Source organism: Vulpes lagopus, chromosome 17 (assembly GCF_018345385.1).
Source record: "Vulpes lagopus strain Blue_001 chromosome 17, ASM1834538v1, whole genome shotgun sequence".
Taxonomy (NCBI): domain Eukaryota; kingdom Metazoa; phylum Chordata; class Mammalia; order Carnivora; family Canidae; genus Vulpes; species Vulpes lagopus.
Genome location: NC_054840.1, coordinates 41,770,718 through 41,784,921, shown reverse-complemented (window position 1 = coordinate 41,784,921; position 14,204 = coordinate 41,770,718). Strand labels below are relative to the sequence as shown.

The following is a 14,204-nucleotide window of genomic DNA, read 5'->3' as shown; positions in this document are numbered from 1 at the left end:
GAAAATCAGGTCTATGAACAGCGTGATGACAGCATACATAAGCCTCCAGAGAATAGGAATACAATTTGAGCAACTACCAGTATTAGCATTTTAGTGACAAATGATATGCAGAGCAGGCTGGTTTCAAAAGATATGCTTAGGGCTTCAGAGGACTCTTACTGTGAGCACCATTGGGATGATCTTCCTTTCAAATGCCACCCTAGCCTTTGATTGCCAACTTGGCTTTGACTGGAGCAGTATCAGTCTATAAAAGCGCAAAGGTTAGCTTTCCATTGGAGGAGTGTGTAAAGGAAGTGCAAGAGGGAAGCTGAAATCATAAAAGAGAAGCATTCCAATATGTCACGGGATTGCTGAAACTCGATGGCACAGAATTCATCAGAGCTCTGTCCCCTTCCTCCATGAAGGTTGCAACAAATGGAGACAAAGGAGGGCCTGCCGTTCACTTTCCCTATTGCTGGCCCTTTACTATTGTGGGGTCAGAGTTCTCCAAATGCTGTGTGGAAGGTTAGGAGGCCTCTAATTAAAATGCAAAATAGCTCTCACCTGGGACTTATCTTGTGGTGAGAAGATTGAAACCAGGCGGTGAAGAAGTTAATCTTAAAAATCTTTCAACAGAAGGTAAGCCTCTCTGTATCAGGGAGTAACATAATTTAATTATAGAATTCTAAAAGTGTCATTTGTTTTCAGGATTTATGGCTTGATCTTTGAGGAGTCCGTGCCATGAGGCGGGATCTGGCGAGGGCAGCTCGATCGTAGTATCCCATTTTCCACTCAGCCAAGGGTAAAGTATAATGACATAATAATAAAACTTTATTTTTAAATATAGCCTTAAATCAATTTAGCACATGTTAGTATTTTCTGTCATCCTTAATTACACCAAATAATAAGTCAATTTAATTTTAACTAACATTAAAAGAGCTCTTTGACTAAGAATGGAGCTTGCAATTATAAAAGAATAATAATAGCTTATATTTACTTTGCTTTGACTCACTTCCTACATGTGAACTCCATGAGTTTTGCTCATCTGAATTCCCTTCAGCCACATTAAGTGCCCTTTGAGGTTGGTCCCATTATTAAATGCCTCCTTCATAGATAACAAGATTGAAGCAGACAATTAAGTAACTTGCCTAGGGACACAGGTCTAAGCTGGTAGAGGTGATGTGATGCCAGGCAGGTGACTACAGAGTTCAACCCCCTGCCCACTCCATTCCGGTAGCATTTTGTACCATGAGATGGTGTTTGTCAAAGTAGCTCCCATGGACTAGATGCCCAGGGGATGTTCAGTTTCTTCTTCTGAAGAACTTTGTGAGAGAAGCATTCCCACTAAATCTGATGGTTTGTAGATTTCATCCTTAAATAGAAATAATAGGCTAAGAAGTCAATTCAAATTTGTAGTTAAGTGCAGATATAATGAAGTATATTGTCCAAGATTCTCTTTTTAAATAAAACAAAATTTCGTGTGCTTTGAAAAACAGGGGGACGGCAGTCAATTTTCATCTCAGATGTTTTGATGTACTTACTAAGGGCCTAGATAAGTAGTGACTATCCTTTGTGGCTAGTTACACCTTTAAGTATGTAGTGGCCTGGAAAAAACTTCACCTTCACCCAGTTTACACAAATAGTGTTGAGTCATCTAGGATAGGAAGATGTTGTCAGAATCACCAGGGAAAAGCGCCTGGCTTGTTCCGAGCATGCGTTTCTTGGTCTTGGGGTCATGAGTTGGAGTCCCATGTGTGGTATAGAGATTACTTAAAAAGAAATTCTTAAAAAAAAAATAATCGCCAGGGAAACTCACTAGATTTCACACTTCCTGGCCTACATTCTTAGACTCTTTGGCAGAGGTGAGCTGACAAGTTAATCTTTAACAAATATCCTACTCATGTTAACAAATAATGTCTGTGATTCATAATAAATGCAAGCATGAAATAGTCTCTGCCTCAGCCTCAAACCTCCCTAAATCCACCCCAGAACTTTCCCACTTTGGGATGGCCAACATGGGGCTGACTTTCTTCAGGGTTCTTCAGTCTACGGAGGTTTGACTGGGATGTCATTACTGGAAACTGTGGGCAAAGAGATGCCAAAAAGCGCATGGACAGGCAACAGAAGAATTGCAGCTAGAAAAAGTAATGAAATATAAAACAAATATGTGGCAGTATTAAGAAAATTGTAAATCACTGAGAAAATGTAAACATTATCATTATGGCTGCTATTGTTGTAGTAAGTACAATTTAGTAGAGAAAGGACATTTTCTCATCATGTATAGATGCAACAGGAATTTATATTTCCTCTTTGTATGGCTCATTTCATACAGCAGTTTTTGAGTCATAAAAAGGAGAAAGCAATCTTCATGATGAAAATTTTAATAATGGGGAAAGCATGTGCATTATAACTGGAGATACTTTCAGGACTCCTGCCACACCTGACTGCTGTCTCACAATGCGCCGCTCTTACCACCCTGCTCAGGACAACTCCTCCAAGTTCTTCTCTGCTCCATCAAGGCTACTGAGTAGCAGAGGGGCATGTGGGACCGAGGGGAAGGGAAGTACATTTTATTGATGAAGAGAGGGGTAGTCATGATCTTAGCAGGAAGGCAAGATTTGGAGAGTTGGCCAGGCCTTTGGCTACCTGAGAACAAAGCCCAGGGTCCTGAGGTTTGCCATCAGTAACTGGCATACAGACCCTGACCTTCCTGAGGACAGTGGCTCACTTCTTCCCAGGCTCCCACTAATGTAAACTCCTATATCTTGATGTTCTGGTCATGATCTCTGTTCCTTGCAATCAGAAGGACCTACAGTTCCAACCACCTATGATGGAAATGATTATCTTGAAGGCATGAGTTGTGGACAGTGAAAAGACATGCACAGCGTCCTTTTATGGTGAGTTGGGTGTGGAAAAGACACACAGGGCAGACTGAATGAACTAAGGGCTTCTGCCTACATTTCCTTCTCTGACATCTCAAGTTGCTTCTCATCTCACAAAAGAAGTGGAGACCAGTTGCCCACCTCTTATATCTGGGCTGGCCTCGTACATTGTTTGGCTAAGTAGCGGATGATTGAAGGGATCAAAGCTCCAAATCAAGGCTCCAAGAACCCTCTTGCACTTCTCTTGCCATGAGAAGTTGCCCTGGTTATCCTGCTGGAGGGTGATGTAGCACTTGGGACAGACTGAGTCACCTAGGAGCCAGCCAACTGTCAGTGAGTAAACCTAGCCAAGATGAGTGGAACTACTTGACCTTGCAGCTGACACTATACCCATTAGCAATGAACCACCATTGTGTAAGCCAGTGATGTTTTGTATTGTTGGTTCTCTACCATTATTGTGACAATAAATAACTGACACAGCATAAGATGGATGCGGATTAAATGAAGACAGGAGTGAAAGTATTTGTCTGGCATGAGGCAGAGGATGGTATAGATTTATACTTGAAAATTAATTGCGTCATTGTTCTGGTATGAATATACACAATTAGTTTAACAATATCAGTTAAAGTAGATTATATCTAACTTTAATTTAGTGTTCTTGGAGCCTCAAATCTTAAAGTCTTTTTAAAAAGAGATTACAGGGATCCCTGGGTGGCGCAGCGGTTTGGCGCCTGCCTTTGGACCAGGGCGCGATCCTGGAGACCCGGGATCGAATCCCACATCGGGCTCCCGGTGCATGGAGCCCGCTTCTCCCTCTGCCTGTGTCTCTGCCTCTCTCTCTCTCTCTCTCTGTGACTATCATAAATAAATAAAAATTAAAAAAAAAAGAGAGATTACATATTATCTGTTAATTGCATCTGTTGGGATTTATCACTTGCTTAGGTTCTTGCTTCAGTATCAACAAAACATTTTTACTGGGAACTTTTTATTCATTTTCTTGGTCACTTGAAAAGAACCCCTTGATGTCCATTTTTTTTCACTTTCATTAAAATCCACCACCCCTATTTTTCCCATATGTATGTCACCTAGAAGTCCTGCAGAATAAAAGATGGCACACACAAATTAGGATATTTTGAAGACAGTTTAATAAATGCACCATCGACATAGATTTGAGTGAGCTAACCCACAAGATCACGAACCCAACAAAGTACTAGGATTACAGGGGCTGTTGCTACTCAAGGCAGAAAGAGTGAGATGATTGATTTCTATGACCTGAAAGGAGAGAGTTCTTTATAGAACCTACATGTGGGGAGCTGGGAGGATAAAAATTCCAAGCTTATTCTCCTTCTCTGATTTTGTCTTGGGATCCCTTTTAGCCAAAGCCAATTTCAGGGCAAAGGAATCCATTGAAACAGTTGATGTAGGGAGGCTTCAGAAACCAAGGAAGCCAAATGTGAGCATGATAGTACATATGCCTCTCAAATTTTACCCACAAATCCCCTTTCTAAATAGCAAAGCAGGACTTCTGGAAGCCCTGGATACTAGATTTTCTGGGTTTCGAATGACCAAAATGATCATTTGAATGATCACTGCCCAGATTATTTCAGCTTATTAACATTATGCCTTCTATTGTCAAAACACTTTTATCTCCCAAAGAATCTCAGGCACAACTACTGCTCCCTGACCTATGTAACCTGCCAACAGCAGAGACCAAGGCTGAAACCCTGCCATCATACTACCAGCCACTGGAGGTAAATTGATTACACTGTGTTGTTATGCTTCTTCTATCCTGGAAGCAGCAGCCTTTAATCTTTACTAGAATCAACACGTTTCCAGCTATCAGCTTGCCTTTTCTGTCCATGCCACTATACAAGGGCTTATAAAGGGTGATTCATTGGCACAGTATAGTGGGTAATATTGCCTTAAACCAAGAGGTGCACTAAACTTCACAGAGGATGGGCAATGGACACAGGGCCATAGAATCCACTGGTTATACTATACCATCCAAAAACTGCTAGAAATACACTACGTTTTTGAAGGCATTGTTGTGGTAAAAAGTTGGAGGAGATAACATTACATGGCAGGTTGCCATCTTCAAGATGCAGTACAAGTCCTATATCAAAAACTATTATATCAAGCTGGGTCCATTAAAGATAGAATATGTGGGTCTGAACACCTAGGTATAGGTATAGAAATAGGAGTGGCATAATTTCCCATCACTCTCAGCGATCCACTTGGGAAATTTCAACCTCCTAACTTCAAAATGAGTTACCTGCTAGGTGGCTGTGAAGTGAGGGAAGGGATATACTCCCCCAATTTTTGAGGATTACTTAAAATTGACTTTATATTGGTTTGTTCCTAAAGTGTCCACAGTGGTCAGCCAGTTGGGCTAGAGGTATAGAGGGCCAAGTATATAATAGACTGTTTTTTGAGATTCACCTTACAGTGGGCAAATTTGATCCCTGAACACCTCCAATGGTTATTTTTCTAGTTCCTGAGTGCGTAGTTCAGTATGAACACACTCAGCAAAAAGCAGAAGGCTCATATTGGTTCTCTGACAAGTAGAGTCAGAACTATTATAGTGGAACCAGTTTAATGAAAACTGGTAGATCGGTCTCTACCTAGAAAACTAGTTAACCAAGAGCAATACTGCATTCCTAGAGGGTCTGAAGAGATTAGTGTCACTTTCAAGGACCTGAAGGATGCAGGGAGAGTGATTAGTGACACATTATTATTCTAATAACCCATCTGGTCTGTGCAAAAAAGATATGGACCTTAGAGTGACAGTAGGTTATCACCAACTTTATCATTCAGGGAATTCAATCGCAAATGCTGTAGATGTGTTTTCTCTACTAGAGCAAGTCAACAAAAAGTAACTAGTTATTGTTACCTAGTATGCAATTATTGATCTGGAGAACTCATTTTTTTTTTTCCTTTATACCTTTTAGTAAAGCCCACCAACAAGAGCAGGCTTTCAATTTTCTGGCCATTTGCTTTTCTACCTTGTAGCTATTCCAACTTCTAGCCTTCTGTCATTAGCTAGTCTGCAAGGACCCCTATTTTCTCATAAAATATTGTGCTAATCCATTATGTTGATTATATCATGCAATTGCACCTGCTGGTCAGGAAAAAGTTATTTTAACTGCTTTTATAAGACATTTGTTCCAGAGGATAGGAAACACATCCCTTGAAAATTCAGAATCCTGTTCCTTAATTAAATTTTGAAAGTTCCAGTGGTTCAAGTATGTTGACCAAATCATTGTATCGGATTCAGAGGCAAGATGAAAGATAAGTCATTGTATCTTGTCTGTCCTAAAAGCAGGAAAGATGTACATTACATAAATAGGGCTCTAGAAGTTATAGGCAGTATATTCCTCATGTGGTATGCTGCTTTGATCTGTTTGCTAAACAATGTAAAAAGCTGACAATTTTCTCTTCCAGTGCAAGAGAAGGATCTGCAGTTGTCCTAACCTGTCATGCAAGTTGCTCTGCCACTTTGACCACAGGACCCAGATTAAATGGAGTTTGAAATATATGTGCCAGGTAGGGATGTTCTATGGAGATTTGGCGACATTCAGGATTTTACAGTAAAGTTATACTATTCTTTTGCAAATAATATTCTCCTTTTGAGGAAGAGCTTCTGGGTTGCTTTGTGCTGTGTTTTGCAAACAGAGGATAGTTCTCTGATGCAGGAGGCCTGGTCTTGACCCAGAGCTAGAAGCATCTGTGCTGCGTCTCTACTGCCCGGGCTTTCTGGAGGTTATATAAAGCATCTTTATCCTTGACTGATGCATCTAGCAACATCAGATCCATGCAGTCTTATAGAATAGGTTGCCGGGCAGCTTGTACTTCAACCTGTTCCTATTGCAAAGCCCTTTCTTTCTCTCTCTCTCTTGCTCTTTTTTTTTCTTTTTAAAGAGTTTATTTATATCTGAGAGAGAGAGAGAGAGAGAGAGAGAGCATGAGCTGGGGGAGGGACAGAGGCAGAGGGAGAAGCAGGTGCTGTGCTGAGCAGGGAGCAATGCGGGGCTCCATCCCAGGACCCTGAGATCATCTGCCAAAGGCAGATGCTTAACTGGCTGAGCCACCCAGGTGCCCCCAAAAGCCCTTTCTTCATCTCTTTTATGAAAGTCTATCCTTCTGTGTCTTTTGGTAAAAGGGTTGGAGCAGTATTCCTAAATTCCTAAATTCCTAAATTCCTAAATTCTTTGAATTCTTGGGATTTGGGTGTGTGGTCCTTAAAGGACCATGACATTCCATTTCAGTGAATGACATCAGCCGACTGCTTCTTAGCTTTTGATTGTTTTTTTTTTTATTATAAAGTCAAGAAACATCATGTTTTGCTGTTATGCTCCTAGAATAATCATGATATATATTCCAACAACAGAAGTTGTATGCTATGATTATATTTACTTTCTTGTTCAATATTTTCATTTTTTCACAAAATTTCTTTTTATTTTTTTTAGTTTTCTATGTATCTATTTTTATTTATTTCATATAAAATTTGTCATAGTCCTATTTATATATTTATGTTTTTTTTTCACACATATATTCAAACATAGCAGATTTTCCCTCTGGAGACCTTCTTCTGGGAACTCTCTGCCCTCCTATTTACATCTAGACTGGATTCTCTTTAGGAATGCTCTAAAGTTGTTGTCCTGAATGTCTTCTTTGCCACTTTGCTTTGTTAGATCTCTTGTTTGCTAGATTATCAATATTTAATTTTCTTGATTTGCCTCTCTTCAACTGATGTGTACCATAACATGCATGGAATGTAAGTATTTCGCATTATTTATTTATTTAATCTTTATTAGTTTTCTCAGTTTTTCAAACAGCAATTTCTAGATAAGGACTGGTAAGTCTAATTTCTCTGTTAGAAAATTTTCTATCAGTTCTCCTGTCTTCAGACTCATAGCATCTATACTTTGCTTGGAACTGAAAGCTTTCAAAAGGCAAATTAGCTTTCCTCACTTCAGTTCTGGCCTCTGAATGTACTTTAGGATTCTTATCTCTGAAAAATTTACCATTTTATCAGTGTGCTGCATTTCAAATGTTTGCTGAAATCTTTTGTCTGCTGGCATTTTTGCTGCCATTCTTTCTATTTTTGAGGATATACGTACTGTAACTTCTTGACTATCATTTTAGAAAAGTTTTGAGAGTAAGAAGATAAATATCTATGGCATATCTGCTGTGTGTAACTAGAATTTTTAATTTTTATAGATTTTCTTCTAAACTTAATACATTTATCGAAGTATGCATTTTCCCATCTCTAAAGAGGTATGCTTCACACAGAATTGTAATCATGAATAATGGTTATAAGCTCATGGAACGTTCTTGGTAAAAGAGATCTTACAGATTTCTGGTGCAATCCACTCAGTTTTTAAAGGGCAAACAGGTCAGTTTCATGTAAGTAATTAGTCACAAAGCTGGAAGGAAAACACATCTTCTGGCCTGTTCTTTCTAATCTTTATTTTTATTTTTAAAGACTTTATTTATTTATTCCTGGGAGACACAGGGAGATAGAGAGGCAGAGACACAGGCAGAGGGAGAAGCAGGCTCCATGCAGGGAGCCTGATGTGGGACTCGAACCCAGAACTCCATGATCACACCCTGAGCCGAAGGCAGATGCTTAACTGCTGAGCCACCCAGGTGTCCCATAATCTTATTTACTTACTTGGATCAAACATTTTTGAGGACCAGGTATTACACTATGTGCTGAAGGTAAGAGTTTGGATAGGAAATTATATGTCTAGAGAGCTCAATGTTTATTGGGTAGTAGGTCAGTGGTGAAGAAGGACATTTTAAATTTCTGAAAGCATATTAAATATAACTTTGTATTTGGAAAACCTAGAAGTAATAATTTTAATAGTATAAACAATGGAAAATAAAGCTCTACAGATATTCTTGTCTGACTGGGAGACACAAAGTAGTAAGTTGTAACTGCAGTCTTCATTAGAGTTATCAGAATATCCAGGCATTGCTGGAGGAGGGCTGAGATGTCTGATTTATCACAAAGAAGGCAAATAAAAGTGCTGAAAAACAATGCTATGTATAATGTTTAGCTTTAAAAAAAAATGTCTCCCCTGTTTGTCTCCTTAAATAGCTTGTGCTGATAATCATTTTGGCTAGGTAAAGAGATCTTGGTCTGAATTAAGTTGGCTTTCCAGTGCCGAATATACTCGTGGGTGTGCTACATTGTTCTGTCTCAGATTTCTATAATATGATGCCAGGTTCTAGCCACAGGATTCTCATTACTAATCACAGACTCTTAATTTCTGGTTAACTCCAGAACAACTTCCAGACATAGTCACCTTGTGTTTCAATAAATTGGTGAGTTTTATTCTCATTCTGTTTGGGAGCTGTGTTCCTTCCACTGAATTAGTGTTCTCTATAGGCTGTAGAAATGAAATGAACCTTTTAAAATGTCTTCATAAGTAAAGCCTCTTTATGCTGGAATACACACCTCTTGAACCCTCAGTATAAAGGACCATACTTCTTTCTCTTCAACATCATTGGATATTCACTAGAGAAAAGTATCCTAGGCTACTGTGATCTAGTATCTATAGGTATGTACTCATGCCCAATGTCAGGTAAGGTACTTTGGGAACTTTGTAATAAATTTAGGGTCCAGAATATGATCTTTGCTTAAGAGTGAGCAAAGAAGCTGATATAGATAGAAGTGTTTTTATTATGATTGGACAGAGATTCATTGTTTACTTGTCATTTATTATTTGTATTGGAAAATAAAAAGAAATGATAAGCAACTCGTCAGTTATTAAAGTGATTTGTGCTTTTATTTGCGACTTCTGTGGGTAGGCTTAAACAATTCAGATTGTCTTAGGTCTCAGTAAATCAAATTATATCTATCTACATCTATATATAATTTGCTTAATATATAATTTGCTTTGATAAAACACTTTATGTGGTTTTTCAAATGCTATTGCATATTTTTGTTAAGTTACTTATATTTCTGATAAAGTAAACTAAAGAGGTATCTAAACTTTATTATATACATTGATAAGGAAATAATCAAATTAGTTGATTTCTGATACAGCTATTGTTACATAGCTTATTTACCAATTTGATATAGCCTATAATCCAAAAATCTGAGACAACTGTGGGAATGATGGGAAATTATTTAGAACTAACCCTAAACTCCTATTTTAATGACTCTTGTGGAACATTTATTGTGGTTTATAATTCCTATACTTATGTGAGGTCTCTTTTCTTATTTACAAAGTCAGGTGAGGCATGGTTTGTAGCACTTCTCTAATTATTGATTTTCATAATTTGTTAAAATTTGATTTTAGGAGGTCAATCCAAAAATTAACGGCAGCTAGGGACACCTGGGTGACTCAGTCAGTAAAGTGTCTGACTTTTGGTTTCAGCTCAGGTCATGATCTCAGGATTGTGGGATTGAGGCCTGTGTTGGCCTCCCGACTCAGCAGGGAGTCTGCTTGGGATTCTCTTTCTCCTGTCCTTCTGTCCTTCTGCCCCTCCCCCATGCATGTGTAAATAAAATCTTAAAAAAATAATCAATGGCACCTAAAAGTGCAAATGTTTATCTGCATGTGTCTGAACAACAATACATATTGTCAATCATAACACAAAAATTTCTAAAATTTATAAATGTGATTAAGAAATGAATGATTCATGTGCACCTTTATGTTTTTAATATAATGCCATGTTATTAAATGAAAAAGCTTTACTAGGTAGTTTTGAAAACTATCTTCTGATTAACTTGATTAATTTTTGGAGTCTCTACTTTAAAAAGCATTAGATAATACTGAAATCAATGTTGAAATAAAAAATGATACAATAATATTCTCCATGCTCTTAGGTCAAAATGTCTGCATCCTGGGAGACCAAACAGTGAAGTGGCATTCATCCTGGCATTTTGTAATATCAGAGCCTGCCAGAAATATCACCAGAGGCTCAGCTCTGACAGCATCCTGGTGGGTCTAGTTGGTGGTGACTCCTTAATAGACATGACAGGGTGATTAAGGAACTTCTTTTTATTTCAGCAGAGATTAGGTTTTTGGTCAGGATAACTGCAGATGATCAGAGTGGTACTTTTATACTTTTTATATCTGATAAGATAATTCCTATACATTTCCAGTGATATCTGGAATTTTCACAATATCACAAACTTAGCTTTTGCTAAAAAGCAGTATTTAAAAATAATAATCAAACATCAAAACACACAAGAAGACCTATTCCTTTTTTATGTATATATTTCCTGTAAGGATGGGCAAAGTTAGTTAAAATGAAGGACTGTTGTCAGTGGAATCTTTTTCACAGTATTAAATTAGCTTTGTCCCCCCTGGTATATATGGCCCAGTATTTCTCTGCCTGCCCCTTTTTTACTGCTTTGAATGGGAAAATTATAGGAAGTCTATGCATATGGAATGGAGTGAGATTAGTGGAAATCCAATTCTCTTTCATATCGTGAGATATGTGGAATTCATACCATCTTAGAGCTAATGTTTCTATAATGCACAAGCTTTAACTACAGGCTGTCAGTTGAAGGGTTTTATTATTTTATTTATTTTTAAAAGATTTTATTTATTTATTCATGAGAGAAACAGAGAGAGGGCAGACACATAGGCAGAGGGAGACACAGGCTCTCTGTAGGGAGCCCAATGTAGGACTCAATCCTAGGACCTTGGGATCAAGACCTGAGCCAAAGGCAGATGCTCAACCACTGAGCTACCCAGGTGTCCCAGTTGAAGGATTTTAAAGAGAAAATTCCTAAAACATTTTACATACACAGAGAAAACTGAAATACCAAACTTCTCAGAAGGTAAGGGTAGGCAAAATTTTAGACTTTTTAAGACTAAAAGCAATGTAAGTAAAAAAAAAAAAAAAAGCTAAAATCTGTACTAGTTCCCTATTGCTACTCTAATAAATTAGTACAAATTTGGAGGGCTTAAAAGAATACTAGTTTATTATATCAATGTTCTATAGGTCAGAAGTCCAACAATAGTTTTACTAGGGTAAAATCAAGGTGTTGGCTGAACTGAGTCCTTTCTGGGTGCGTTAGTGGAGAAAGGGATTTTCTTCCCTTTTCTGGCTTCTTGAGGCCACATGCCCTCCTTGGCTTGTGGCCTTTCCCTCTATCCTCAAAACCAGCAGCTGAGCATATTTTTTTTTCTTTCTGGGCTCTTTTCTCCCTTTTATAAGCATTGCTGGGGTCACATTGGGCCACCAGATAATCCAGGATGATCTCCCTTCTCAGGATTCTTGCTTATTCACATATCCAATATTTCTTTCACCACATAAAGTAACATATTCACAGAATCCAGGGATTAGAATGTGGAAATAGTAAGGTTTTATGTTATATGTTTTCTAAAATATAATATGTTGACCAAAAATTAAACCAAATGATTAAAACATTTATAAAATACTAAATTTTCAGGTCCCAGGTAACAACTGATTATTTGCTTTTGTTTAAACTTCTCCACATTTTATAGTTTTATATGTAAAATATGATATGTTACTTAGTGATATGTGATTTTTAAGGGAAATTATGTGTATCCTGGGTCACTTCCTGTGGCAATGCATGTTCACTCAGTTCCTTTATACCTAGGGGAAAGTCGGTCTGTAGATCAACACAGTTGTAATCCTAGGACTTCATTTTAAGGCAACACCTCTTGGATTATAAGCAGAATTTTTACTAAAAACCAAACCCAAACAAACAAAAACCACTGTCTTAATTCTAGATTTATATACTTTCTTAGGGTGACCTAGTTTATACTATGGTAACAAGCGTCACAATAATCTGTATAGATATAGTAGAATTTATTCCTACTCATATCAAGTCCATTACTGGCCTAAAGAAATTATCTATAGCCATAGACATAGTGATACCCAATATTATAGATTGTTTGTGACTCCCTCCCAAATTTAAATGTGGAAGCTCTAACCCACAACATAGTGGTATTTGGAAGAATGGGCTTTGTGAATAGCTGGGTTTAGATGAAGTCATGAGGAACAGACCCCTACTGATGGAATTAACGCCCTTGTAAGAAGAGGAAGAGAGACCAGAGTTTCCTTTCTATGTCATGTTAGGACATAGGAAGATAGTAACTGTCATCAAAGCAGGAAGAACATCTTCACCAAGAATGTGATCATGCTGGCACTCTGATCTTGGACTTTCTAGCTGCCAAAACTGTGAGAAATAAATATTTGTTTGAGCCAGCCAGTCTAGTATTCTGTTATAATAGCCCAAGCTGATCAAGAATCTTGGTCATCAGAACAATAAAAATGAACATGGGGAATCATATCCTGCCTGGTACCTCCCTTCTGTCCTATTTCTTTCAGTAGATCCAGCCAAATGGATGTGCTTTGCTGAAAGTAGACAGGGAAGTGAAATACTCTGTGGTAAGGATTCAAGGAAAACAGATGTAGGGAACACTGGTCATGTTGCCATATTTACTCAAACTGAAAAGGTCAAAGCCAGCATCACAGTAACTACCTTCCATAGCTTTCAAGGGATACGGAAATGGAAAATCCTGTCAAAAGGTCACTTGTGAAACTGAAAATAGCTTTTTATAGAAAAGATAATGCCTGTATTCATTTCCTGTGGCTACCCTAACAAATGACCACAAACTTGGTAGTTTAACACAACAAAAATTTATTCCCTCAGGATTCTGGAGACCAGAAGTCTGAAATCAAGGGATTGGAAGGGTTACACTTCCTCCAAGGCTCTGGGGATGAATCTTTCCTTGTCCTTCTTAGCTTTGGTAGTTCAGTGTTCCTTGGCTTGTGGCTTCATAACTCTGCCTCTGTCTTTACATGGACTTTTCCTCTGTGTGTTTCTCTTCTCTTTTCTCTTATGAGGACACTTGCTATTGTAGATAATGCAAATGATTTTATCTGGGGTTTTAAAATTTAATATCTATAAAGATACTTTTTGCACATTCATGGATTCTGAGTGGACATATTTTGGGGGGAGAGAGGGTAGTGATAACATCATTTATCTTGCTATAGTAACAAAATCAAGGGCTTTTATTCATTTTGTATTAATTTTTTTAAACCAAAGGCTTTTAAAGAATGTTACAAGGACACTGATCAGCAGTAGGACAAGACATGGTCATCAGGTACAGTTATTTGATATACTGGACAGATGTGTTAGCTTGCCAGTCCCTGTTCTATATGAGAGTTATGTAACAGATTTCCCCTTCCTCAGTTATACATGTACAAGTGATTACTGGGCTCCCAGAGATGAGACATTGCTGTCAGTCATCCCTTTGTACCAGAGACTATACAAGATATGAACTTTAGAGAGTTCAAACTGAGAAAAAAGTTGAAATATTAACATTATTTTAATAAACATTTTTG

General features: G+C 37.9%; 1 long non-coding RNA gene across 2 annotated transcripts; it reads left to right on the top strand.

Annotated features, from left to right (window-relative positions):
- Positions 1 to 428: 428 nt before the first annotated feature.
- LOC121477271 lies at positions 429 to 6,405 on the top strand. Of its 2 annotated transcripts, none has more exons than XR_005984168.1 (5): positions 429 to 618; positions 688 to 781; positions 2,786 to 2,876; positions 4,518 to 4,612; positions 6,303 to 6,405. It is a non-coding gene; the product is annotated as an uncharacterized LOC121477271 (long non-coding RNA). The 2 variants fall into 2 exon arrangements; XR_005984169.1 differs by having other exon boundaries at positions 2,783 to 2,876.
- Positions 6,406 to 14,204: the final 7,799 nt, after the last annotated feature.